The 5339-nt window shown below is 47.5% G+C and overlaps 1 pseudogene; it reads right to left on the bottom strand.

The window, feature by feature from the left end:
• Positions 1 to 1063: 1063 nt before the first annotated feature.
• Positions 1064 to 2544, bottom strand: LOC130879999 (ATP synthase subunit beta, mitochondrial-like; annotated as a pseudogene).
• Between the last annotated feature and the right edge of the window lie 2795 nt (positions 2545 to 5339).

Genomic DNA, 5339 nt, shown 5'->3' with positions numbered 1-5339 from the left:
TTTTGGGGATCAGACCTCTGTCTGATGCGGGGTTAGTGAAGATCTTTTCCCATTCTGTAGGCTGTTGTTTTGTCTTGTTGACTGTGTCCTTTGCTTTACAGAAGCTTTTCAGTTTCAGGAGGTCCCATTTATTAATTGTTTCTCTCAGTGTCTGTGCTGCTGGGGTCATATTTAGGAAATGGTTTCCTGTGCCAGTGTGTTCAAGTGTACTTCCCACTTTCTCTTCTATAAGGTTCAGTGTAGCTGGCTTTATGTTGAGGTCTTTGATCCATTTGGACTTGAGTTTTGTGCATGGTGATAGATATGGGTCTATTTTCATTCTTCTATATGTTGATATCCAGTTATGCCAGCACCACTTGTTAAATATGCTTTCTTTTTTCCATTTGATATTTTTTGCTTCCTTGTCAAAAATCAGGTGTTTGAAAATGTGTGGATTGATATCCGGGTCTTCTATTCGGTTCCATTGGTCCTCCTGTCTGTTCTTATGCCAATACCAGGCTGTTTTCAGTACTGTATATAGTTTTCTTATATTAGATAGCCTTCTTTGTTTTTTTAGACAAAAGGGGGGATTGTTGTGGCATTTCAACTGTATTCTAATAAATAAAGACCGCCTGAAGAGTAAAACAGTGCACCTTTAATCCCAGTAACCTCAGTAGTTGCCATAGAAATCGGTGGTGCACGCCTTGAATCACATCAGTGGTGCATGCTTTTAATCCCAGGGGTGCACTTCTTTAATTCCAGCCCTAGAGAGAAATATAAGACTGGGGGGCAGGGTCTCATCTCTCAGACACAGTCTCTTTCTGAGATTCCAGGAGGCAGGATTGCCATTTCAGTCTGAGGTTGAGGTAAGAGCCAGTGGCTGGCTTTCACTTTTTGGATCTTCAAGTTGAACCCTGAATTTCTCTCTCTGAATTTTTTTAGGGGTGTACACTTTATTGAAAACTTTAAATACTCTTCAGATGGGACATCACATCTTCAACCAGGTTCTTGTGTGGCCTACACAGAAACTGAGCTGTCAGCTCGGAGAATACAGTACAGAGTGAGTTTGCAGAGAAAAGACCCCTCAAGATGCATACTCTCCTGCCAGTTTATCAGCCTTGGCCACGGCCTCCTCAATGGGTCCCACCATATAGTCACCTGCCAAAATCTGCTGGAATCTTTAATAGTCTCCTTCGAGGGCACCAGCTTTCCCATATGTCCTGTGAAGACCTCAGCAACCTGGAAGGGCTGAGACAAGAAGCGCTGTATTTTTCTTGCCCGGGACACAGTCAACTTATCTTCCTCAGAAAGTTCATCCATACCCAAGATGGCAATGAAGTCCTGGAGATATTTGTAGTCCTGCAGGATCTTCTGCACCCCTCGCGCAACATCATAATGCTCACTGCCAACAATATTTGGATCCATAATTCGAGAGGTGGAGTCCAGAGGATCCACAGCTGGATAAGATGCCCAGCTCAGCAATAGCACGAGACAGCACAGTAGTGGCATCCAGATGGGCAGAGGTAGTTGCAGGGGTAGGATCAGTCAAGTCATCAGCAGGCACATAGTCTGCACAGGGGTGGTAGACCCCTTCTTGGTGGTGTCCATTCTTTCCTGCATTGTAACCATGTCAGTGGCTAGGGTGGGCTGGTAGCCTACAGCAGAAGGGATTCTGCCCAATAAGGCAGACACCTCTGAGCCAGCCTGGGTGAAGGGGAAGATGGCGTCAATAAACAACAAGACATCTTGACCTTCTTGGTCTCTGAAGCATTCAGCAGCAGTAAGACTTGTCAGAGCTACCCGGGCACGAGCACCAGGTGGTTCATTCAACTGACCATATACCAAAGCCACCTTGGAGGTGGCATCGTTTAGGTTGATAACACCAGATTCAATCATTTCATGGTATAAATCGTTGCCCTCACGGGTCCTCTCACCAACACCAGCAAACACAGAGTAACCACCATGGGCTGTAGCGACACTGTTGATTAACTCCCTGATCAGTACTGTCTTTCCAACGCTAGCCCACCCACCGAAGAGTCTGATCTTGTCCGCCTTGGCATACGGGGCCAGCAGATCCACAACCTTTATACCAGTCACCAGGATTTCCTGTTCAACACTCATCTCTATGAACTCAGGAGCTTCAGCATGAATGGGAGCAAATTGTTTGGTTTTGATTGGACCTCGCTCATCAGTAGGTTCTCCAATGACGTTTATGATTCGGCCCAAGGTCTCAGGACCAACGGGAATTTTGATTGGTGCACCTGAATCCAGGACTTTCTGGCCTCTAACCAAGCCTTCAGTACCATCCATAGCAATGATTCTGACCGTGCTCTGGCCCAAGTGCTGGGCCACCTCTAAAACCAGTCTGGTCTCCCTGCCCTGCACTTCCAGGGCATTTAGGATGGGTGGTAACCCTCATCGAGCTGGACCGCCACGATTCGCAGCGCCAGCCTTCGGCGACGGAGACATCTGTGCGGCAGAGTCTCCGGCCGGATGGACCACGCCGGGCGCGGCTCACAGGAGAAGCTGTGCCTGGGGTAGCTGCGCCCAAGGGCTGAGTCCCATCTCTATGTGGGAGTGTAAGATCCTGGAGTTACAGACAGCTGTCAGCTTCCATGTGGGTGCTGGGAATTGAACCGGAGTCCTCCGGAAGAACAGTCAGAACTTGTGATCACTGAGCCATCTCTCCAGCCCCGCCATTCCTGCTCAAACCACCACACTCGGCAAGCACTTCACCAACTAAATTGCATTCCCAGCCCAAGAATGTAATTTGAAAGCACATCAAGTTATCGAGTTATCTGCCTTCTGCTCTCACACGATAAAGTCCTTTGAAGTACTGGCGAGACGCACTACTGCGCCCGTGTGGACATATTTGCTTACTGCTTCCAGTCAGAATAGGACTTTCCAGTGCTTCCGCCGTGTTAAAGACCTGGATAGCAGCTTCATTCGGTGACATTTTATAATTGCTCCTCCGGGGCAGATTACTGGAGTCACAAGCCCGGATGTCTACCATGAATCCCCTCTGGGGCTGGTGGGTAGTTCTGACCATCAACCTGTTCTTATAAAGAGGTTAAATACGGGGAGGGGACTGAAGGGTCTTGTGAAGTTCCTAGATGTTGCTTTGGCATCCTCAGATCACGGCATCTCAGAAGACCTTGATGATTCTCGCGTGGTTGATATCGTCGAGATTGTGTGAAGGCAGGAGGAACGGCCCCTGGCATCCTGGATAACACAGATGAGACCCATCATTGTGGACAATCACAGTGGGAAGCCTTGGACAGATGTTTTGTTGTTATTTGTGGGTTCTGTTTCTCTCTATGTAACTCATGCAAGCTGGAACTTGAGATCCCCCTGCCTTTGCCTCCTGAGAAGGGATTGTGGACATACCCCTCCCTACCTCTGTAGTCCTGAAGTTTCATGTCCTGTGATTTATTTTTTGAAAAACTCACTGTGGGACTGAGAGTATAGCTCAACGTAAGAACATTTTCTTAGCATGTGCCAAACCCTGCTTTCAATTCCCAGATTACCAAATAAGGGGACAATGAATCAAGTTGTCCTGGGCGGCGGAGGATCTACCTGCCCATTTCTTGAGATAAAGGATGTTATTTATTAGTAGGGTTTAGTCAGCAGGTGGCGCTGGTAAGGCTCCCGCCTGGAGGCCTGCTTCAAAGTTGGGTGCCCTGGAGATCCTGACATGGTTAAGGCTGGTTCACATCTGTTCTGGCGTCTGTGTCTTAAGGTCTCATCTACCATGAGCCCTGTCACAGAGGTGCTGATATAAAATAGACTGTAATAGGGAGAAATGCCCAAGCCGGGAAGTAGTGTGGGCGCAATTCCAGAAATCCTGCCACGCTGGTGCACTGCAACCAGGGAGAATATCGCCCATTTCAGTAATGCTAAGACGGGGAAGGAAGGTATTTTGCTGACATGAAGGCCAGAGAAAGGAACTTTTAAATATGGGGGAGGCATTGGGGGGGGGGGGCGATTCTGTGAAGGTCACCTCGGAACTTCTACAGTGTGGAAAGTGTCAGCCTCTTCCTCCCAGGGTTGGTTCAAAGGTGTGGGCTGTCAGTCTGTAGACATGACACAGATCTTCCAGGCCGCACTGTTGGGTCGTTCCTGGCTGCTCAGCCCCGAAATAACCACACAGAAACTATATTAATCACAGCACTGCTTGGCCTATTACCTCATGCATATTTCTAACTCACTCTTATCTCTTAAATTAACCCATTTCTATTATTTTATATTTCACCATGAGGCTTGAAGCCTACCGGCAAGGTTCCAGCAGGCAATTTGCGTCTTTCCCCTCTGGCAGCTCCATGGTGGCTCCTGACTCCACCTTCTTTCTCCCAGCATTTAGTTTTGTTTTCCCTGCCTAGCTCTGTTCTGCCCTGCTATAGGCCCAAAGCAATTTCTTTATTAATCAATGGTAATCACAGCATACAGGGGGAATTCCACATCAGTCCTTTTAATGCTGGGGTGGGGGAGGGAAATCTTGTGTTAGTTGTGACAGTGTATGAGGGTAACTGACTTCCACAGAAATATCATATCTCACCTACCAGAAGAGTCCTCGAATTGACTCAGGCACAACTTGCCACTCAGGGCCTTCTTAGCTCTCTCCTGAGCCATAACCACCCAGAGGTTGCAAGGCAGCTGCCACAGACCTTGTCATCATAAGACATTGTGATGTTCTGAAACCTGGAAGACAGTATCTAGGAAATTTCCTTTCTTGTCTCTTTAGTCCAACTTTTGTTAGGTAGGGATGTCTTTCTTAAAATTCTGCCTCCTCCCTCCCTCCACCTGACACCCAGCACATGTGATCCTTTATCTTTATGGTCAGACCGTGTCTTAGTCACTTTGCTATTATTGTGGTAAAACATTATGACCAAGGCAATTTATAGAAGAAAGTGTTTAATTTGTTTCTTTTTGTTTTTTCAAGACAGGGTTTCTCTGTATAGCTTTAGAGCCTGTTCTGGAACTCACAGAGATCCACCTGCCTCTGCCTTCCAAGATTTGGGATTAAAGGTGTGCACCACCTTCTTCTGATGAAAACATTTAATTTGGTGCTCACAGTTTCAGAATCTTAGAGTCCATGGCCATCACGGAGTCGGGGGAGCAGGGTAAGCACAATGCTGGAGCAGTAGCTGAAGCTTACAACTAGATCCACAGGCACAAGGCAGAGAGAGCTACCTGAGAATGGCTTAGCTTTTGGAACCTCAGAGTCCATCCCTGAGACACACCTCTTCCAACCGGCCACACCTCCTAATCCTTTCCAAACAGCTGCACCAACTGGGAACCAAACATTCAAATACAGACACCGAAGCAGGGCGTTCTCATTCAAATCACCACAAGGGGGCATA

This window comes from Chionomys nivalis, chromosome 8, assembly GCF_950005125.1.
Source record: "Chionomys nivalis chromosome 8, mChiNiv1.1, whole genome shotgun sequence".
In the NCBI taxonomy this organism is placed as follows: Eukaryota; Metazoa; Chordata; class Mammalia; order Rodentia; family Cricetidae; genus Chionomys; species Chionomys nivalis.
The sequence above is the reverse complement of the archived record's forward strand: the minus strand, read 5'-3'. Positions and strand labels throughout refer to the sequence as shown.